The following is a 23,352-nucleotide window of genomic DNA, read 5'->3' as shown; positions in this document are numbered from 1 at the left end:
TAGGTAAATACGTTGAGTAATTAAGCCTATGATTTGTGGGCTGCTGTATCAGAATGTGTGGATGGTGTCATTTAAAAAAAAAGCAACTTAAGGAAGAAAGGAAAACGTGGAAACTTATTCCAGAGATAACATCAAAATCTGTGGTGCTCTAATTGTGTTATCAGGGACCTGGTTTCAGATCCAGCTAAGTAACAGCAACCGTGCAAATCTCCTAAATTTATACTTTTATAGATTCAGTGGTGGCACATAGCGGGAATAATAATTTTATATCAAAACATTTATTTACTTGCTTATTCAACCTGTCCGCCACGCTTCTCCTCTAACGTATTTTATGTAAACTTTATGAGGTGCTGCACTTATTTATGCATTATTGTTTAACTGTTTCTGAGGATTGCAGTTGTTGTATAAATATGGTTCTGAACACAGCCCATTAATTCTTGAATAAATAAATCCATAGAAGAGAATATATGGAGCACAGGGTTGAACTCTTGAAGTCCTCAGTGCTCTCTGAGCTTGGCTGTTTTCTTGCAGACGTTCCATGACCCAAATAGTCAACATTATCAGTGCTAATAGGGAATGGGGTTTGCTCTCTCACCATGTTCTTGGTGGTTCCTCACCCCCTACTGGCACTGATGATGTTGCCCAGTTGGGTAATGAAATGTCTGCGAACTGATTACCGACTTCAGTGCTCCTCCTCCTCCTCCTCCTCCTCCTCCTCCTCCTCCTCCTCCTCCTCCTCCTCCTCCTCCTCCCCCTCTGCAAACCCCAGTCTCTTTTTAGCACTGATGATGTTGCCTAGTTGGATAATGAAACATCTACAAGCCGACAACCAAGCTCTCGCAACCAAGGACCCCACAAGTAGACCCATTTGTACAGGAGACATAAATCTACCTATCTCCACGATCAGTGGTAATATATTCTTGAATAATTAAAAAATGGATAGTGTGAACTAATGAATGCAAGACCTGGTGAACAGTTGGCATGATCCAGCTGGATTATTTCCCTCCCGCGGCGATATTCTGCCTTTAAGCCCAGAGACAGCGCTATTTTAAGTCCGTTAAATGTCCTATTTCAATTTTGTCTCCCTTCTGTTAAGGCCCGCAAGAGACTTGCAAGTCCACTTTACACATTCCCCTTCGCACCTCACAACCACTTCTCAACATCTGCTCCCTCGCAAACAAGATGTTCTTTCACTTCCCTGGCCCCGGTGCAACCTATGTTCCTGTGACAGTTGGGGGAGATCAAAACACCGCCAAACCTGATAATGAAACAAACCTCTTTGCACTTGTAAAGTTTGCACATAATTAATCGGTGTGCAAGTTGGAGCAGCGGCATTCTGCATTCCATTTCCAAGCAGGAACAAAGTAACAACAACAAGAACAACAGCAACAACAACTTAGAAGAACGCCATCTAAACAGGGTGGAAACTTTATCATGCTCCGCACCAAAAATTCACCAATAGTATCCTTGAGTTCGGGATGTGCTTCCCACACATTAAATTGTACCCAAACAAAAGATAAATTCTTTATGGGAAGCGCACAGAACACACTAAACCCTAGTTAGTTCTAACATGATTTATTAAATACAGGTAGTCCTCAACTGTTTTTCACAGTAAGTAAGTAAGTAAGTAAGTAAGTAAGTAAGGAAGGAAGGAAGGAAGGAAGGAAGGAAGGAAGGAAGGAGAGGGGGAGGAGGAGGGAAGAGGAGGAGAAGGAATGGAAGAGGAGGAGAAATGGAAGAGGAGGAAAAGGAGAAGAAGAAGAGGAGGAGAAAAGGAAAAAGAGGAGGAAGGAGGAGGAGGAGAGGGGGAGGGAGGGAGGAAGGAAGGAAGGAAGAAAGAATAGTTTCAACCAGAAAGCTTAATGAAAATCAGTCCATTGCAAATAAATATCCCTATATCTTTCCATAAACCATGACTGACTTTAGAAAGCCGGCTAAACAAACTGAATATATGACTCTATTCAGCAACTGGAGGGGAGGCTGGGTCAGGCCCAAAGACTGACTTGGACATTCCACGTCCAAACAGAAGCTGTTCAACCTCAACCATTTAACAGGCCTTGAACCAATCTACCCAAATATCCACACCAATGCAGCATGCATTGTGCACTGAAACCACCTCTCAACTTAGAGACTGTTAATAAACAGCAGGAATCCATTGCACCGAAATCCAAAGGCAGCTCTGAAAGCACATTATTTGAACTAGAGACAGGATCAAAGCAGAGTTTTAGTTTTAGACAGCAAGGCTGACCTTCTAAGTTTCTCCTCCAGCAGATGGGAGACCCAGAGATAGAATGAGGAAAGTGTCTTCAAGGCAAATCCCTCATCAATCAAACTCCCACTGCCTTCTCTTTTCCAACCCAAGTATTAACCTGCTCCTTCTCCCTCTGTGACAAGCTGAAAATTGTTGTTTCTCTCCCTGTTCAAAATGGAAGGGGACAGAGAGCTGCAGCAGGGTGCAGAAGTGGAAAACAGGCAATTCTTACAGAGGCCTGGCCTCTCCAGACAAAAGCATCTTTCTTGAAACAGATCTATTCTAGTTGAAAGAGGAATTGTAGACCTGGGTCAGTGTGGTTGCAAACAATGTTGCTTAGTGTTTCCTGTAAGTTTGTAAGCAAAGTTGTAATATGAGAGGTTCGGGAATAAAATAGAATAGAATGTAATGGAGTGGAGTGGAGTGGAGTGGAGTGGAGTGGAGTGGAGTAGAGTAGAGTAGAGTAGAGTAGAGTAGAGTAGAGTAGAATAAGGAATAGAATGGAGTGGAGTGGAGTGGAGTGGAGTGGAGTGGAGTGGAGTGGAGTGGAGTAGAGTAGAGTGGAGTGGAGTGGAGTGGAGTGGAGTGGAGTGGAGTGGAGTGGAGTAGAGTAGAGTAGAGTAGAGTAGGTAGAGTAGAATAGAGTAGAGTAGAGTAGAATATGGCATAGCCAATGGCATAACCAATGGCATAACCAATGGCATAGCATAGCATAGCATAGCATAGCATAGCATAGAATGGAACAGCCAATGGAATAGCCAGGAATGAAATGGAATGGAATGGAATGGAATAAGAGAAGGAAATGGAAGGAAGGAAGGGAAGGGAAGGGAAGGGAAGGGAAGGGAAGAGAAAAGAAGAAAAGAGAAGCGAAGGCGAAGCGAAGAGAAGAGAAGAGAAGAGAAGAGAAGAGAAGAGAAGCGAAGGAAGAGAGAAGAGAAGAGAAGAGAAGGGTTGGAAGGGACCTTGGAGGTCTTCTAATCCAACCTCCTGCTCAGCAGGAAACCCAATACCATCTCAGACCAATGGTTGTCCAATCTCTTCTTAAAAACCTCCAGGGTTGGAGCACCAACAACTTCTAGAGGCAAAAGCTGTCCAATTGATTGATTGTTCTAACTGTAAGGAAATTTAGTTCTAGGTTGCTTCTCTCCTTGATTAGTTTCCATCTGTTGCTTCTTGTCTTGCCTTTGGATGCTTTGGAGAATAGCTTGACTCCCTCTTCTTCATGGCAACCCTTTAGATATTGAAACACTGCTATCATATTACCCCTGACATGATAGCAGGGTCCCTAGGAACATTGGACTAGAAGACCTCCAAGGACCCTTCCACCCTAAGAGTCCTTGAATCCAGGTCTTCACACCTCACAAATGTTGGAGAACTACAGCTCCTTGTGTTCATGGGTCAACCAGCCCATCAGAGTGGGAATGAGGGAAGACCAACTTCTGGAGAGTCCTCCCTAGCTTAACCACACTGCAAATTTAAGTATCTATATAACAAACAACTTTTCAAAAACGAACAAAGAGAACACAGTAGCTTGTGTATCTTTATCAGGATGTCAGGATCCTAGCAATAATCTGACAATACCAAAGGCATAAACATTCAACTCTGGCTCTTTTGCACAGCCCATAATATCCAACTCCATGTGCCGTTGTTACTAAGGAAACAACCCCACCAGACTTAAAAGACCGGGGATCGAACGGGTCTGAGATATTTTTTTTCTCTTTAAAGAAGATTAATCTCACCAAAGTTTTATGGGCTTTAGGTGACCTCCAATGTTTTTATTACTTGCCATGTTTGGCATTGCTGAAAGGAGTTTAATAATATCTAGAAGACCAAAGTTCCTAATTTCTGATTTGCCCAGAAATGAGGTCGAGGATTAAAAGTATATTGTACAGATTTCGTTGTTTGTCTTGCTCGTCCATGACCTTTAAGGTGAAATTGTCTTGTTTTCCCATATGGCCCTAACCTAGAAGGACTAAGGGTGACATGAGAGAAGTATTCCAATATTTGAAGGGGTCAACTTACTTTCCACAGCACCAGAAGGCAGGACAAGAAACAATAGATGGAAACTTATCAAGGCGAGACACAATCTTCAACGGAGGAGAAATTTCTTTAATTGTGAGAACAATTAATTAGTGGAACAGCTTGCCTCCAAAAGTCATGGGTGCTCCAACACTGGAGGTTTTAAATAAAAGACTGGACAGCCACTTGTCTGAAATGGTATAGGTTCTCCTGCTGGAGCAGGGGGTAGACTAGATGATCTCCAAGATCTCTCCCAGCTCTATTCTGATTGATTTCCTCTGGTTAAAAAGTCTGAATAACACGGGCAGTTGCTCTCTTTTGCAGCTCCCTATCTTTACACTGCATCTCCTCATTGCTTCTACAATCTACACATTGCAGTCACTCAGTCTTGAATGATATCTTATCTCTGTATTGACAGCCATCTTATCAATGGATGCCATGTCCATACCTGACAACGGCTATAAACACTTCTCCAATTTTGCTAGTTCCCCGTCTGCTCCTTCCACCTTTAGCTTCTAACAAAAGAGGTACTTTTTCAGAAGACAACTGGGCTTGCTTGGTTTTTCCTTGAAGACGTTTCATTTCTCATCAAAGAAGCTTCTGCAGTTCTGACTATCAGAACTGAGGACTTTGGTCAAAACCGAAGAAGTTTCTTGAATGAGAAGTGAAATGTCTTCAAGGAAAAACAAAGGAAGTCCAGGCTGCCTCTTGAAAATGCAACCATGACCTGGATGAATCTCCACAGACAATTGGTTGAGTTGGTCTTCTGTCACCACCGATGGATTTGGGACATTCTGGTGGGACAAGAAACAAAGGGTCTTCATTCAAGAACTTGTAGCATAACATCCATACCCTGATCTTCCCATATATTTTTTTAAGAAAGGGACATATTGCGATTTCAAAGAATCTTTAGGAGTATCTATGGAGACACTTGGTCATCCAGGTCATGGTTGTCGCAAAGATGCTTTCTCAAAAGGCAACTGGATTGTGTGTTTTTTTGGAGGAGGAGGAGGAGGAGGAGGAGGAGGAGGAGGAGGAGAGGCGGAGGAGGAAAACCAAGTCCAGTTGCCTTTTGAAAAAACATCTTTGGGACAACGATGGCCTGGATGGCTGAGAATCTCCATAAACCTCTAGCTTCTACCTTGTCTGTTTTCCATTCCCTTTCATCTTCCTTCCCTTTCTTCTGAAAAAAAAAAACATATATCTCAGTCAAAACTTTCCCACATAACCCCTTTGGCTAATTTTGCAGACATTTCATTGCATCTGGATGCAAAAGCCAAGCTGTGCCAAAATGACTCACTTGGTCTGGAATTTGTTTTAGCACTTCCCCTCCCTGGATCGCCTTGGTTGAGCTGCAACTAAAAAGGAAGCCCAAGATAACTCCTAGACCTACAGATGTTTGGAAGGAGATGAAGGCAGAGAGGTACAAATCACTAATACCAGAACAGTCGTAAGATTATTATTTTTTAACATATTGCAGTGGTTATTTGTGGAATACATTGCCGTGAGATAAGAAACCATTGCGGGGGGTTCAGATAAAATGGTATGAAAAGTTTGTGAGCCGAAGCCAACTGCGATGAAAGAGCATTAAAAGTCTGGAAACTTGTCTAAACTATGTGTAGTTTAATGAAAAAAAAGGACATGATAGCAGTATTCCAGTATTTGTGGGGCTCCCACAAAGAAGAGGGGTGCACCTATTCTCCAAAGCACCAGAAGGCAGGACAAGAAGCAACGGATGGAAACTCATCAACGAGAGAAGCAAGCTAGAACTAAAAAGCAATTTCCTGACTGTGAGAACAATTAATCAGTGGAACAACTTGCCTCCAGAGTTCTAGGTGCTCCATCACTTCAATAAGAGATTGGACACCCATTTGTCTGAAGTGGTACCGAGTCTCCTGCTTGGGAAGGGGGTTGGACTAGAAGACCTCAAGGGGGGGCAAGCAGCTGACAGTGGGAGTGGGAGTGTGGCTCCGGTGGCTGTGGAAGAAACTGAGGAAGGGCACAGTCCAGCTGGGCATGCAGAGAAAGGCCCAGGTCCACCCCCTCTTCATCCTAGGGCACTCAGGGAGGAACGGCGAAGGGAGCAACGTGAGTTACGTGGGTTACAGGGGAGAAAAGGGCCCTGATTCCCTTCATTAGCTGCAGCTGGGAAAAGCGTGAATTATCTTGGCTTGTCGAGGCTTATCTGGGTTTTTGCATTCTCCCAACTGTGTGTGTTTTGTTATCTTTTGGAGTCTGCAATTCCTTATCCTGCCCTGTCCTGTTAATTGCTGCAGTGTGGTTTGTGTTGATTTTTATTTGTAATTTATATGTACTTCAGGTTCGGACTGAATTTCTTCCCTTTAAAGACTGTTCTTGGGAGAGTTTTTTTTTCTCCAGCCGAAGATAACTGGACATTGGCGGCCAAGTTGGAGGAATTAAAGGGACTTTACCCACATTTGTGACTTTGTTGCTTTTGTGCCACGCCCCTTTGGGTCATCACACAGTTATTCTGTTCTGTTCAGTTCCAACACATCTGAAGCATACTGGACGTACACCCTGTATTATTATTATTTTTCCTCCTGCACCTTGATGGTGTAAGCTGTCACCTTCTATTAAATAAGGGCATCCATCCATGTAAAATAAGCTGGCATTGTCAGCTTTAAGTGACAGGAATTCTCCTGGGGTGGGAGACAAGATCACCTCTGTCTGGCCTTTTTATAAGAGTCGTCAGATACTGAAGTTGGAATTTCTATTGGTAGTTTATCCTCAAAAATATAATCAAAGCCTCGAGCGAATTAAATAGCAGTGTTTAAGTGAGGCTGGGCTGAAAATAGAATGCTTTAGCCCACTCCTAACAGATTTGAGTTTGCACCCTCGAATTCATCTCTTTCCCATAGGGAATTTGCTCTAGAGTTCCTATCTTGCAGAGAGTCTGTGATTTAATGGTTAAAGTGTTGTTATAACGGAGAAGGAACCTCCACCCTTGACTACAGAAATTCAGTGAGTGACTTTGGGACAGTGTCACTTCAATCCAACCTTTTTCAGAAGATCGTGATGGAGATGAAACAACAAGAGCAAAAATCCCTGCGAAGATTATCTTGAGCTCCCAAAGAACAGAAGCACATCAATTTAACCAGAATAAAAAATCATCAGGAAGGAAGGAAGGAAGGAAGGAAGGAAGGAAGGAAGGAAGGAAGGAAGGAAGGAAGGAAGGAAGGAAGAAAGAAAGAAAGAAAGAAAGAAAGAAAGAAAGAAAGAAAGAAAGAAAGAAAGAAAGAAATTCCAACATAGAAAAGTGGTTGCCATCTTGAGATTGGATTAAGCAACCATTAAGTTGCAAAGAGCTTCATTTGGTTGTCTGTTGCTATAGCCTGGGAGAACCACAACCATGGTTTGTTGGTTAACGGAGAACTGTGAGACGCACAGAGGGGCTTGATTTAACAAACCATCATTCAACAAGGAATTTCCTAACAGTAAGGACAATTAATCAGTGGAGCGACTTGCCTCCAAAGTTGTAGGAGCTCCATCACTGGAGGCTTTTAAGAAGAGACTGGACAACCATTTGTCTGGTATAGGGTCTCCTTGCTTGAGCAGTAGGATTGGACTAGAAACACCTCCAAGGTTCCTTCCAACTCTGTTAGTGTTCTGTTATTCTATTGTAGATAATTGACATGATCTACAAGCCCAATTCCTCCAGGTTCTCATTGTTGACCTTGTTTCAGAAGTACCTGGAGATTTTTAAGATTAAAAGGACAGCCAAATCAAGCATCTTCCTCTTAAGATATCTCCACTTCATTGACCAGCAATCTTTCTATCTCCATGCAGAGCCTACAAAACATGGAAAGAAGCCCAACTTTCTTCCACTGGTTAATTCTGCCTTTAGTCATTCCCAGAAATGGATCGTTCAGCTCAAAGGCAGAGGGCATCAGAGCCATTTCCCTTAATTACCAAAAGTCGAGTAGAACTGACCAACCCTGAGTATCGTGAATTGAATTCTTGCGATGCTCTCGTGACCTCTGTGGATGGAAATTCATCTGCAGACATTCGTTTTCTCCCCTTGAAAAAGTTTCAGTTTATTTTATTTTTATTTTTTGTTCCATTTTCAAATGGGTTTGGCTTCATTCCATTCCACATTCAAAGAATTCTGTCTTTCTCATCATCACCCTAAGTGGGTGCCCTCGAGGCTTAATGACTCACACACACACAAATCCTATCCTGATTTTTAAGCATTTTATTTATGCTTGTGGAGCAACCCAGGGATGGTCCAATTGCATCTCTCTCCCTCCCTCCCTCTCCCTCCCTCTCCCCCTCCCTCTTTCTCTCTCCCCCTCTCTCTCCCCCCCTCTCTACTTGGTAAAGACATGTAATAAGTTTCCATCCATTCCTTCTTGTCCAGCACCTAAGGGCAAAATAAGAAGCAATGGATGGAAACTAATCAAGGAGAGACTCAATCTAGAATTAAGGAGGGATTCTTGATGGTGAGAACAATTAATTAGTGGAACAACTTGCCTTCAGAAGTTGTGGGTGCTCAGTCACTGGAGGTTTTCAAGAAAAGATTGGACAACCATTTGTCCAGAATGATTGGACAGCAAAGCAGTAGACCTTATACCATAGTTCTTGTTGGGCTAGGAGACTTCCAAGTTTTCTTGCAACCTAGTTATCTCTTTCTTCCTTCCTTCCTTCCTTCCTTCCTTCCTTCCTTCCTTCCTTCCTTCCTTCCTTCCTTCCTTCCTTCCCTGAAATGGTATAGGATCTCCTGCTTGAAAAGGGAATTGATCTAGAAGTCTTCCAAGGTTCCATCCAACTCTTGTTATTCTGTATTGTGTAATAATTAATCTTCATGTGAAGAATATTATCACTTCAAATTGGGGGGTCCTCCCAAATGTTGAATTCTACAACTCCCAAGAGCCCGAGCCACCGTAGCTAGTGACTAGGAATTATAGTTATGATACTCGTAATCAACAGAAGACACAAAGTCATTGCCTTGTGTTATAGGACGAACGTGTAGTTGACTAGATTCCTGGGTTTGCCAGAGAACTGATTATCTGCAAAATCCTCTTTTAAGTCTACGAAAAATAATGTGGCAAGAGGATTTTCTAGAAAGAACACCAAGCAGAAAAGAGCACCAGCCAGTAAAAAACATATCGCTGTTCAGCAAATAAAAACATCCATTAAAAAATATACACATACAAAGAGCTATTTATTTTCAATTCCTTTGAATATGTGGAGCGCTATTTACTACAACCTGGCTGACTTCACACTTTCCGTAGGGGAAATTGCTTGGAAATAATCCCTAATGTTCACTCCGAAGTATGCCATTCTTCAGCCATTCCAAATTAGAATCTCCACACTAAAATCTTCCTCTGTTTATTAATATTTCCCCACAACCATAACCCTGTGAGGTAGGCTGGACTGAGCAAGAGACTGAATAGCTCAAGGTCATCCAGGTGCTTTTATTCCTAAGGTGGGGCTAGAATTCAGTCTCCTAGTGATTGGCCCAAAGTCACTAGCTGGCTTTAATGCCTAAGGAGGGGCTAGAAGTCACCCAAACTCACCCAGTCAGTTGTCATACCTAAGGCAGGACTAAAACTTAACACCTCTCATTTTCTAGCCTGGTGCTTTAACCACTAAAGCAAGATGCCCACTTACCCTCCCTCTTGCAATTAACTTCCCAATGTAGTGCCCTTGATTAATTCATTTAAAAGTGATGGGTTTTTTTTTTTACATTTATTGGGCAACTGCTCATCTTCTCAAGGAAAAGTGTTCAGCTAACGGAAGGAAACATGTGTTCTAGACTTTCCCAAAAAAGCACCAAGCAGACTTTTTGTCCTGGCAAAACCCCTTTTATTAAATGAGGGTGAATTTCTTGCATTCACATTCAACCTGGCAAACACTCTTTCAAGGGTGTAATTAGGAGCACGGGCCTTATCTAGCCTGGAGAGCTGCCAAGTAAATATTTCCAAACGCAGTGCTGACAAGGAAGGACTCAGCACAGAGTCTCTGAGATGCACAGACGGATCTTCTGCAACTGATGCAATGAATGGTTTCCTGCAAAAGCCCCCTCCTCTTTTGTTTCTCTTTAATCCCTATGGGAGGGGCCATTCACCATCCACCTGTGGCTTTACTCCCACATCGACTGGTAGTTTGTAATTGTTCTTTTCTTTTGGCAGCTCTGCGCATGAGCAGGCTGGGAACTGGCTCCAGCTGCTCTCCCGCCTCACTGCTGTCTGACTCCAAAGGCAGCTGATAACTGCCAAACTGTCCTGGCCCCATCTCTGCCTCTGACACAGAGCTCTCATCCGAGCCTTCCTCAGCCTCCAGGACTGGCCCTTCCCAACTTCCTCACTGTCCAACTCTGCTGCCAGTTCCACTAGCTGCTGGCGGGCCACAACATCTGGAGAACTAGACCCTTCTAGCACCAGGAAGATCTGTTTGGCCACTTGGACCTCATTGCTATGCACAGATCCTTCCTCGGTGACTTTTGAAGGCCACTAAGCCCTTGGCGAGAAGTAAGGAGTAGGAATGAGTTGAGACTCAATGCTAATTCATGGCTTGCTTTGGGGAGCTTAAAGGAATAAAGCACAAGCAACTCTGTTCAGACAACCAGGTCAACCCAACCTAACTTGTCCAAGCCTTCCTCAGTCTCCAGGGCTGGCCCATGTTCCTCCCCAACCTCCTCACTGTCCAACTCTTCTACCAGCTCCACTAGGGTCTCCCCTTATCTACTGCCAATTTGCTTTGACCATTTGTAGCTCAGCTTCTCCTAGACAGCTTAAGCTCGCGATAAATCCTTACATTCATTTGAGCTGCCTGGGTTTCCTGATTTTTGAGCATGACCATTTTTGGGGGCTCGTAAATTATTTCACTTGAAAAAAAAAAGCCTAAGAATCACTATCTCTTTTTAAGAAGCTTGTGTTCTCTCGAGCCATAGGCCAGCTTGGAAAATAAGAGAGGGATAATAAGAATGGATACTGCATGCTTTTATCATGGCTAACATAAAGGATAAAAAGACACCTATTGTCCAATTATTTCACAATGGCCTGAAAAAAATGTCTTTTTTTCCTATATTGAAGAGTCGTTTTACCATCCCAGACATCCAACGGTAGAAATTATACAGGCAGTCCTCCACTTGCAACCACAAATTTGAGCTCCAAATTTATGTTGCTAAGCGAGACAGTTGTTAACTGGGTTTTGCCCCAGCTTTCTTGCCACAATAATGAAGTGAATCACTGCCGTTCTTAAGTAAGGAACATGGTTGTTAAGTGAATCTGGCTTCCCCATTGACTTTGCTCGTCAGAAGGTCGCAAAAGGGGATCACAAGACCTCAGGACATTTAGGCATCCATCATCAATAGAGACCCGTTGCCAAGGGACTGAATTTTAACTGTGTGATTGCGGGGATAATGTGACGATCGTAAATGTGAAAAAATTTTCAAGGTTGTTGTGATTTTGAAAGGTCAGTAAAGAAATGGTTATAAGTTGAGGACCATCTGTGTTATTTTATAAATAGTGTTGAAGAGGACCAGAACTTTATTCCACATATGATGGTGGATGGAGAGAGAGGGGTGAGGGGGGAGAGAAAGAGATTGAAAGAGAGAATAGATAGATGATTGATAGAGATAGATAGATAGATAGATAGATAGATAGATGATAGAAGATTGATATAGATAGAATAAAATGATAGATAGATAGATAGATAGATAGATAGATAGATAGATAGATAGATAGATAGATAGATAGATGATAGAATGACAGACAGACAGACAGACAGACAGACAGATAGATAGATAGATAGATAGATAGATAGATAGATAGATAGAGACACAGACAGACAGGTAGATTGAAAAAGAGAGAATAGATGATATATAGATAGACAGACAGACAGACAGAGGAATAGGGAGAGAGGGAGGAGAGAATAGGTAGGTAGGTAGACAGAGAGACAGGAAAAGGGAGGGAGGGAGGACAGGATAGGTAGATGATAGATAGATAGATAGATAGATAGATAGATAGATAGATAGATAGATAGACACACAAACAGACACAGACATACACACACACACACAGAGTGGCAGGGGAGAGAGAGAGAGTGATGTAGGGACAAGCAACATGCAGAACTAGGCATGACAAAGTCTACTTATGGCTAAAGCATTCATGAAGACTAGTTTTAAGCCACTATTTGGGAATGAGCCAACTGCTCTTTTCAATTTGTCTACTGATGTCCTTCAGATGTTTTGAACAACCACTGTTAGGGGTGTCAGCCAGCAAGAAAAGATGAGATTTGTAGCTCAAAACTTCTGAAGGCCACATCCCTGGCAAACAGAGATGATTTGTGGTGGGGTACCGGATGGAACATCAAGATTGGTTTTCGGTGGACCTTTTGGTTCAGGAAGCCATTAACCATGGCATCTTTTGAGATATCTGATAGATGAGCTATAGAGACAGCTCCCATCCATCTTCGAAGGTTGGCTTCAGAAGAAACCATTTGCTGGAAGTCATGATGAATGTTTTCCAATCCCATGGCCGCCTACTTAGATCTCAACCGACACTGTTTTATGATCGTTTTAGTCCTTTCCTGAAGATTGATTTCAAGGGATAATAATGAGTTTCTCTTTGATCTCTTGCTCAGCTAATGAGAATCCACGACTGGAAACTTCATAGGTCAAGCCACTCCAAAGGATGGGTCACCTCTGGAATCAACGGTCTCGGTCCTGATGTTTACTGGATGGTTATTATAGATGAGCTGACCCTTATGCACCACATCCCGAGTTTCCAAAAAAGACAGGATAGAAATGCAGTAAACCAACTTAATTTGATGTCCATGGTTAGGTAGTTATCCAATACGCATGGCTTCACCCTCGAGCACTTAACTAGAAAGGCAAAGTGGGAGGAAAATTCAACACAGCGGTCGTTTCTTCTCCTAGCTGCTGTGTCTCTCAGCATCTCCAGTAGTGATGCAATTAGAGACATTTTGGAAAACCATCTCTCGCGCTTGAAAATTGCTTCAGAGCCAAAGAGTCAGACACAAAACCTATCCGCCATCCATTACTCCGAGATGGGCTGTGAAACTGAACAGCAAGCCGGCTTTTATAAACAACTAAGAAACCTAGAATCAGAATAGAGCTGGAAGGGACCTTGGAGGTCTTCTAGTCCAGCCCCCTGCTCATACCATTTCAGACAGGGGGCTGTCCAGTCTCTTCTTAAAAACCTCCAGTGATGGAGCACCCACAACTTCTGAAGGCAAAGCTGTTCCACTGATTAATTGTCCTCACCATTAGGAAGTTTCTCCTCAATTCCAGGTTGCTTCTTTCCTAGATTAATTTCCATCCAACTGACTTCCCTCACCAAGAAGAAACAAAATTTGAATGTCAGGTTAAGGTTGTGGAATACAGGCAGTCGTTGATTTACAATCACAACTGAGCCCCAAAATTTCTACTGCCAAGTGAAAGATTTGTTCAGTGAATTTTGTCCCATGCTCCCCTCTTGCTGGCCACCGTTGTTAAGGGAATCACCGCAGTTAAGTTAGTCACACCACAGTTGTGAAGCAAATCTGATTAATAGTTCTCATGGTTAGAAAATTTCCCCTTAGTTCTCGAAGTGGTTTACCACGTCAGCCTATCGCCATGGATTTCATTCCATTCCTATTATAGCCACAGCTCTTAAAAAATTAAGTGTAGTGGAGATATTGAGATGCATTGCATGAACTGATTATTAACAATAATAGGTTACTAAATATTATTCACCTGTTATTAAATATAAAATCATTTTTCTCAGGATGTGGTGACTTCTGAAGAGTGCCATCACATCAAAGAGGGGGTTGTTTGGCTTTGAGATACCCAGCTAGATTTAATTTGTATGTATCTATTTATTTATCAGATTATTGAGAACATCTGTATGCCATCTATTCTGATGGCTGCAAACCAAAATGTAATGTACTGGTATAGATCCAGAGCTTTCACATTAGTTTCTTCCAAAGAGACCTATCTAAGGTCATCCAGATGTCACAGACCTAAACAGGATGATTGGCTTCAAATTCACCAGGCAGGATAATATTTACTCTCAATGTATAATTATTCTACAGTCTCTTGTCATGCCTGCTCAAATTCTGATTAGAGGAGAGGGGGGGGGAGAGGGATGAGATAGATGAGAGAGAGAGAGAGGAGAGATAGATGAGATAGATAAGAAAGAGAGAGAGAGGAGAGATGAGATGAGATGAGATGAGATGAGATGAGATAGATAGATAGATAGATGGATAGATAGATAGATGAGATGATGATAGATAAGAATAGAGAGAGAGGATAGATAGATTAATGGATAGATGATGATGATGAAGATGAAGATAGATAGATAGATAGATAGATAGATAGATAGATAGATAGATAGATAGATAGATAGATGATAGGTAAAAGAGAGAGATGATAGATGATAGATTAATGGATAGATGATAGACGATAAATAGACAGACAGACAAACAGACAGAATATACAATTAATAGAGATAGATAACTAGATAGATAGCTATCTAGCCAGAAAAAAAATAACTAGATAGATATATGGGAGACAGAAAGAAGAGAGAGAGAATAGATAAGATAGATGATATATAGTAGATAGGTAGGAGAGAGAGATATAGATAGATGAGTGGATAGATAGCTTGTAGCTGACCATGACTATTTATGTTTACAACTGGTTGAGGCAATCAATGGCCTGGAAGGATGTTGAGATCTCTTGTGAGTCAAAAGACTTCAAGCCTAGGCTGAATAACATCTTTAGGAGATGCTTTATTTCTGAATTACTCATAGGAAAGAAAGAGTTTGGACAGACTGTTCTCTCCAGCTGATTCTAGGGCAATTCTTTTCACATCCAGATTCACAGGTCAGGAACATCTGCCAAAAATATCTTTCCTACAGAACTGCGTATTGCCGAAGGCTCAGATTCTCTACCGGAAGGCACTTTAACATAAGTTCTCTTCCACCAAATAAAAAGACCAGATGCTGGACTTTACATTAACTGTACCCTAGGGGGAGGGGAAAACTTACAAAGGTGTCCAGGGACTCCTTTCCAACAGTTTAAAAGGAAACTCAGTAGCAGAAGCAGATATGCGGAGTGGAGTAAAGTGGGGTAGGGGATAGAATAGAATAGAATAGAATAGAATAGAATAGAATAGAATAGAATAGAATAGAATAGAATAGAATAGAATAGAATAGAATCAAAATCACGTGAAGTATCAGTACCACTTTACAAAGCCTTAGTAAGGCCACATCTGGAATCCTGCATCCAGTTTTGGTCACCAAATTACAGGAAAGATGCTGAGACTTTGGGGAAAGTGCAAAGAAGAACAAGTAAGATGATTAAGGAAGGGCCTGGAGACAAAAAAACATATGAAGATCAGTTGCAGGTTTTGAGTTTGGCTAATCTAGAGAAAAGAAAGATTAGGGGGACATGATAGCAGTTTTCCACAAAGAAGAGGGGGTCAACTTATTTTCCAAAGCACCAGAAAGCAAGACACACACTTGATCTTAGCCAAAAGGTCGAGAAGCGAGAAAGCAAGACAAGAAACGATGGATGGAAACTCAAAGAGAGAAGTAATCTGGAATTAAGGAGAAACCTCCTGAGGACAATTTACCAGACTTGCCTTCAGAAGTCCGTAGGTGCTTCATCACCAGAGGTTATTAAGAAGAGACTAGGCAGTCCCTTGTTTGAGATGGTATGGGGTCTCCTGCTTGAGCAGGGGGTTGGACTAGAAGACCTCTGAGGTCCCTATGATTCCAGGAAGGAAGGAAGGAAGGAAGGAAGGAAGAGAGAGAGAAAGAGAGAGAGAGAGAGAGAAAGAGAAGAGAGAGAGAGAGAGAGAGAGAGAAAGAAAGAAAGAAAGAAAGAAAGAAAGAAAGAAAGAAAGAAAGAAAGAAAGAAAGAAAGAAAGAAAGAAAGAAAGAAAGAAAGAAATGAATGGATGGAAACTAATCAAGGAAAGAAGCAACCTGGAATTAAAGAGAAACTTCCTAACAGTGAGGACAATGAACCAGTGGAACAGCTTGCCACCAGAAGTCATGGGTGCTCCATCACTGGAAGTTTTTAAGAAGAGACTGGACAGCCTCTTCTTCTGAAATGGTATAAGTTCTCCTGCTTGAACAAGGGGCTGGACTAGAAGACCTCCAAGGTCACTTCCAGCTCTATTCTATTTCTTCCAAGGAATAGAACTGCTCTGAATCACTCAACAAAGACACCATGGCCGTCGTAAATCAATAAACAAACAAACACACTGCCAGGTTGGCACAGATGGCCCTCCTCACCCGGGTGGTGGAAAACAGAACAGTTTAGCAAATCGTTCTTGCTGGTAGCCAACTAAGCCTGCTCTGTATTCCTTTCTAAAGCCTTGTCAAGCCGAAACCCATCGAGAATTTGAATCACTTTGGTGCGCAAGCCCAGCCGTGGCAAACCGCTCCCGGGACGCGGAATAGAGCCAGGGCTCCCCCTTCTGGGAAATGTTGCCTTCTTTAAGCTCCGCTCTTGCAGGGAGCCAAGAGAGCAGGGCTGTTTGGCCCAAAGGTGTTTAAACCAAGAAACCAAGAAACAGGATATGCCTATCTAGGGTTGCTTATCCAAAAGGGGCTTGACAGGGGTAGCTTGAAGCCTTAGCCCTGTGACATTCACCTCTACTTCCCCATCAGAGTTTTTGGCATTCCCGTTTTTCCAAAAGACCCCCCTGATCCAGCCGAATTCTCCCTTTGTTGAATCATTTTAAGAACCACCTTTCCTTTCTTCCCCTTCCTTCTCCTACCGTTCTTCCCTCTCCTTTCTTCTTCCCTTCCTCCCTCCCTCCCTTTCCTTTCTTCCTCCCCTCCCCTCCCTTGCCTTTCTTCTTCCTTTCTCCCTCCCCTCCTTCCTTCCTTTCCTTCCCTTTCCTCCCTCTCTCCTTCCCTCTCTCTCCTCCCGTTCTTCCTTTCTCCCCTTTCCTCCCTCCCTCTCCTTTCTTCCTCCCCTCCCCTCCTCCCTCTCCTTTCTTCTTCCTTTCTCCCCTCCCCTCCTTTCCTTCCCTCTCTCCTTCCCGCTCCTCATGTTCTTCCTTTCTCCCCTCTCCTTTCTTCTTTCCTCCCTCCCTCTCCTTTCTTCCTCCCCTCCCCTCCTCCCTCCCCTTTATTCCTCCTTCCTTTCTCATCCCCTTCCTTCCTTCCTTCCTTCCTTCCTTCCTTCCTTCCTTCCTTCCTTCCTTCCTTCCTTCCTCCCTCCCTTTCCTTCCTTCCCCTCGCTTTGCCCAAATCCCAGCAATTCTGCACCCTCCATGCTGCGAGCAGCAGTAGCTTTGAGGAACAAGTGAGAAGGAAGCAACAGGGAGACATATTGCACACAAACACGGCACACTTGTTCCCACAGATGGAAAGGGCTCCCCTCAAATTAAGTCAGCTTCCTTCCCGGCTCCCAGGGAGATTCCCAAACACCTGCAAATACACGGCGAATCCAACAACAACAACAAAAGAACGAATTTGTCTGTTGCCAACCATTCTGTTGTATGCAACGCAGAGCGCTTGGAAATTGGGTTTTAGAAGCAAGATATGAGAGGAGGCCATGAGGCTATGGGTAAAAAGCGAGAGAGTGTCAAAGTATCTTATTTGGAGATGGGGAGTGGGAGGGAAAACATTTATTTTCCATAGACATTCCTTTGTCATGCAACATTTTTTTTTTTTTAAAGTGCTTTGGTGCCTTGCTGTGAAACCAATTCCTCTAGCTCTTAAGCAGGCCCCGAGAAAGCAGGAAGAGTTATGTATCTCTGCTATGAATGGGGGTCATCACTCCTCCCCCCCCCCAAATAGACAAGAAATCCCCAACAAGAGTCTATTTTGTTCCACCTCCCAGCAGGGGTGGGATTCAACCGGTGCCTGCGCTCACCAAACCAGTTGTTAACACTGGTTGAATCCCATCCCTGCCTCCCAGGTAGGGCTTGATTCAGATGTTCCTGAGGAATTGGTATGCAGAATGCAAACACACCCATGGCGGTGCTAGTACTTACACCGTCCTCACGAGTACACTCTGCTCACCAAGGATGGGAACTCACACACAAACCCACTTAGGCTTGTATGAGACGTGCCCCATCTCACCCCTCCTCTCCCACAGGCTGCGCTAAGAAGGAAAACTAGCCACGTTGCTCTTTTACACACCTATATACAATACAAACAGAGAATCTGATCCTTGCGCACAGCCTGAATCCCTTTCTGGAACTCGTTCAAATCTCTGCCTTCTCGCTGTATTCCCACACTGCTTTTTTCTCTTTTTTCCCCCCCACTCTCTTCCTCAATTATGCTGAAGTCATGTTGATTTCTCCCCAGCTCGGTCAAAAAGAAAAAAGAAAAATTCCCAATCACTCTGGTTTGGGAACCAACTAAAAATCAGCTTCAGGGATCACATCTCCAGCATGTGAAATGAGCAGGCAAGGCAGACGGCTCGACCCACTGCACACATACACACACACACCACCTTCATTGCAAAGGCGCAAAAGCGAAGCCCTCTTGCATGCAACACACTTCCCTGCCACGCTCAAGAGATTCTGGGGAATATGTATCTTTTCTTTTTATGTACACTGAGAACATTTGCACCAAGACAAATTTCTTGTGTGTCCAATCACACTTGGCCAATAAAAGAATTCCTATTCTATTCTATTCCATTCCTATATTATCCTTCTATTCTATTCTATTCTATTCTATTCTATTCTATTCTATTCTATTCCATTCCATTCCATTCCTATTCTATTCTCTCCCCCCCTCCCCCTTGCCATCTCTGAGCTATTTCTCCAAGCACATGTCCTCCCTATCTTGTGCAGTCTAACTCTGGCACGTATCTGAATGGACTTCTTTGCTTGCCCCCTTTTTCTGCTTCTACAGCTTCTTCTGTTCTCCCGAATTGTGTTTTCCCCTCCCTTGAAGCAAGTTCTGAGTACATGCAGAGGATGGTAAAAAAAAGTGTGTGTGTGTGGGGGGGAAGCAGCCAGAGAATGTATGTGCAGCGTTTTCTGCTGAGTGGTATTAAAAAAAAGCACCCACAACCAGATAAATGTAAAGGTCTACCCTCTCACGGGATCAATAGCTGGAAGAAGATACCCATGACTTTATCGGGCTTCTAAGAAGACGAAACGCACCAAAACAACCAAGTCAAATCTCAGCTTTTCAGGTTGTACAGATAAGCAGGACATGACCAGCTTGGATGAAAGCTCTCTGACACGTTGTGTTCACAGTTGGAAGAAAGGGAAGGAAAGGGTAGAAACCAGAAGGTTTATCAAGGTGTCCATTTTCCTTCTGATTCTTCTGACTCTCACACAGCTTTGAATGCACCAATCTCTCTCTCTCTCTCTCTCTATTCCTGTTCCTGCAGTTTCTTCTAACCCAGCTGTCTAATCGGGCCCACGTCTCCATTTGTGTGTTTGGGAAGGCTGAGCCCGGATGGATTGGGGTGTGCAATCTCCCAGTGTGAGAAGACTCCCTGTGCAAGGAGGAAGAGGATGGAAAACTGGCGCACAGCCATGTCAGCAGGCACATTTCATGTACCGTTGGGGTTCTGAGCATGAAGGGAAGGATCAGAAGGGTTTCGGAGGCTCTGTGGCGAGGAGAAATGGATGCGCCAATACGGGAAGGGAGGAAAGGTTAGGATGCGGGTGGAAAGTGGAGAAAAAGCACAAGCAAAGTTGATGTAGCCGATCTGGTCTGTCTGCCCAAGCAACAGTGGTCCCAAAATAGAAATTTGCATGGATGGGAAGAAGAGGCAGAAATAGAGAATATAATGTTTATTTTGAAAGACCTTCTGAGTTGTCCATGTCCTTTACATCCAGTAAACAACCCACAATATATGCGCCCACAGACCCCAAAACGATGCAAACACAACGGAGGCTCTGAAACAATCATGGCAGGAGGCAACACCAGTAAGCTCACCAACTGTGTGTGTGTCAGTGTTGTATCAGAGAGGCAGAGAGGGGGAGAGAAAAAGAGAGAGAGAGGAGAGAGAAGGAGGGAGAGAGAGATGCTCTCGTGGGCTATGAAAGAGACAACCAGCACTTTGTATGCAGCAGGAGATAGGAAGGGCTGCTCTGTGAATACTTGTGTGTGTGTTTGTGCGAGCTTGCAGGTGTGTGCAAGGGGCAGAGTAGTGCAGCCAGCACAGTGGCTGCCAGCAGACCCATGTCACAATTTTGCAAAGTGCCCGATCGCATCTCTGTGCCTACGACAGCACCAGAGAGTTGTGCACTGGAGGAAAACTGGTAGGAGAATTTGAGAATTCCCAGAGTTCAATACTTGTTCCTCTGTCTCCATTGCCTTCTCCTGACATTCCCCTCCCTGTCTCTGGCTAGCTGCAATCCTAAGATCTTCCTCATCCCTGGTGGGCTTTTCTCCTTCTAGCTACCAAGCATGGGGAGACATCTGGGGACTTCTGACCTCTTCCCACAGTACCCACCCATCTACACTAACCCCCATTTTATGTTTCCACCATGACTTCTTCTTCCCTCCTTCTTCAATGTCAAGAACCACGGGTTCTTCTTCCCTCCTTCTTCAAGGTCTGGTTTCCCCCCCACCAAAAGGACCAACAAGATAAAAGTTGAGTTGTCCTTCCATTTCCAGTGGTGGTTGAGTTGTCCTTCCATTTCCTACAAGCTCACCTGACGTCTTGCTTTCCATGGGAAGATTGGCCCTCTCCAACCCTCTAGCTAAGAGCTGGGCTCCATAGCTTCATTCTAGGATGAGTTTTGAAGGATCCTGTTTGGGGGGGGGGCAGAGGTCAGCCTCCTCCACCCCACCCCACCCCAGAAATTTGAAAATCTGGAGATTTGACCCAACAGCCTCAGGGACTGCTGTTCCGAAAACCAAGCAGGGGTGATGTGTTGAAGGGATGGGAATTGTCTTCTCCCCACCCATCTTCATTCAGGACTTTTGGAAGGAGAAGGAGGTGGTGATGAAAGCGGCACATTCTTGGCATGAGGGCCCACCTTAGATGAGTGTGTGCAGGGGTGCATTGTATGCAGCACACACAGATGCCCCCCTCTCCTTCCCTCCCTCTCTCTTTCTCTCCCCCTCTCCTTCCTTCCTTCCCTCTCTCCCTCCCTCTCCTTCCCTCCCTCCTCTCTCTCTCCTCCCCTCCCTCTCTCTCTTCTCTCCCTCCCTCTCCTTCCCTCCCTCCCTCTCTCCCCTCTCCTTCTCCTTCCCTCCCTCTCTCCCCTATCTCTCCTTCCCTCCCTCCGCTCTCTCTCCTTCCCTCCCTCTCTCCCCTTCCCTCCCTCTCTCTCTTCCTCTCCCGCCCTCTCTCTTCTCTCTCTCTCCCCCTCTCCTTCTCCTTCCCTCCCTCTCTCCCCTTCCCTCCCCCCCTCTCTCTCTCCCTCCCCTTCCCTCCCCCTCCCTCTCCTTCCCTCCCTTTCTCCTTCTCCTTCCCTCCCTCTCCCCTCTCTCCTTCCCTCCCTCCCCTCTCTCTCCTTCCCTCCCTCTCTCCCCTCTCCCCTCCCTCCCTCTCTCTCTTCCTCTCCCTCCCTCTCTCTTCTCTCTCTCTTTCTCTCCCCCCTCTCACACATACAGATACACACCACCCACACACCACCAGCAGATATTCACACCCATTCTCCCCCACCCCCACTTTCCTCTCCTTGAAAAGGATGAGTCAAGCCAACGGCAAATGGAGACCTTAACCTAATTAATTCTGCAATGGGGATGCCATAGTGGGGGGGGGGGTGTCATAGATTCTAACAACCCCAAACCCGGCGCCCTCCGGACACGACGGACATCAATTCCACCCTCTTCCCCGACCTGAAGGAGGTAGGGTGCAGTGTGTGTGTGTGTGGGGGAGATGGATACAGGAATAATCTTGGTGTCTCTTTCCCCCCACCCCTCCGCACCCGTCCCCCACGTAACCTCTGCTTCCCCTTGTTCCCCCGTCCATACGAATCGGCTCGCCCCCCACCCCCGAAGAGGGGGCAAAGCAAGCACGCGCGGGCGCAAAAGGCAGACGCGCCCCCCGCGTTTTGCCCCCACGCTCGGCGAGTGTTGCACGCACACACAGAAAGCCGCTTAACCCTTTGGCTGGCTAGGAAGAACCAGAGTGCGGCAAAAAAAAAAGGAACCTTGCTTGGGAGTTGGGAGAAAACCTGGTCGGGTGGGTGGTGGGGTGGGGGGAGTGTGTGTGTGTGGGGGGGGGAGAGATTAGAAGGAGGCGCGTTTCCCGCCCCCCCGCCCCCCCGTACGAGAGGCATGCACGCAGAGCCACACTGTCCCCCTCGGATTGTGCACACTCACTCACCTCTTGTGACTTAAAAACCCTTGTAAGAACCGCAGGACCAAGTCCTGTCTTGGTCCATAACTGCAAAGAATCCGCTTGGAGGAGGAGAGGGGAAAGGGAGAATAGAAAGCAGGGGTTTGGGTGGGAGGGGGCGCAGAGAAGACCGCTGGAGACCCCGGAGAGAGGCTGAAGCCGGGCTGCAGAGGGACCCTTGGAAGAGGAAACGGGGAGGGGGAGGCTGGAAACGGACCCTTTGGGGACCAGCCCTGCGGTCCAAGCCCGCAGCCCAGCCAAGGTGCCTAAAAAAAAAGAGAAGAAGAAGAAGAAGAAGGAACCGCGACTCGCACAACACAAACAGCCGGCTTCATTTTGCGAAGAAGTCTCTTACCGGAGGGTTAACGCTCCTCTTTGGCTGGGGCGCGGGGGCTTCTCATTCGCTCCGGGAGGCAGAACTCGGGCGTCGAAGAAGCTGAGCTCCCTCCGATCCAGAGCGCATAGTGGGCGCCGGGCGACCGCTGCAGGCGTCGGGTGGCTGGGTGGCCGGCAGCCCTTTTCATGCTCGGTGGAAAGACCGCCGCGCCTTGCTCCGGGGGGCAGGCATTCCGAAGGAAGAGAAGATTTCCCACCCACCCCAACCCCACCACTCCCGCCTGTCCCCTCCCGCAGAAAAGCCGAGGTAAAGGTTTGGTGGAGAACCGAGAGAGATCTTCCAAGAAATCCGATAGAATCCCTCGCCTTCGTGGGGTTTGCTGGATATTTAAAAAGAAGAAGAATTCAGCGAGAACAGAGATGCTTGTTCATTGATTTGAAAGGGTCCTCTTTGCGGCGGGTCTCCTTCTTCTTCTTCTTCCTCTCCTTCCTCCTC

The 23,352-nt window shown here is 45.0% G+C and overlaps 1 protein-coding gene across 1 annotated transcript in view; it reads right to left on the bottom strand.

Annotated features, from left to right (window-relative positions):
- BRINP1 (BMP/retinoic acid inducible neural specific 1) overlaps positions 1-23,109 on the bottom strand; it is a 69,496-nt gene extending 46,387 nt beyond the window's left edge. Inside the window, exon 1 of the mRNA XM_087943908.1 lies at positions 22,876-23,109. The gene's annotated coding sequence lies outside the window, so the exon portion shown is untranslated. The remainder of the gene's footprint in view (positions 1-22,875) is intronic.
- Positions 23,110-23,352: the final 243 nt, after the last annotated feature.

This window comes from Notechis scutatus, chromosome 15 (genome assembly GCF_049901735.1).
Source record: "Notechis scutatus isolate UNSWTSFEM ecotype Mainland chromosome 15, rNotScu1.2, whole genome shotgun sequence".
Classification (NCBI taxonomy): domain Eukaryota; kingdom Metazoa; phylum Chordata; class Lepidosauria; order Squamata; family Elapidae; genus Notechis; species Notechis scutatus.
This window is presented reverse-complemented; position numbering and strand designations above follow the sequence as displayed.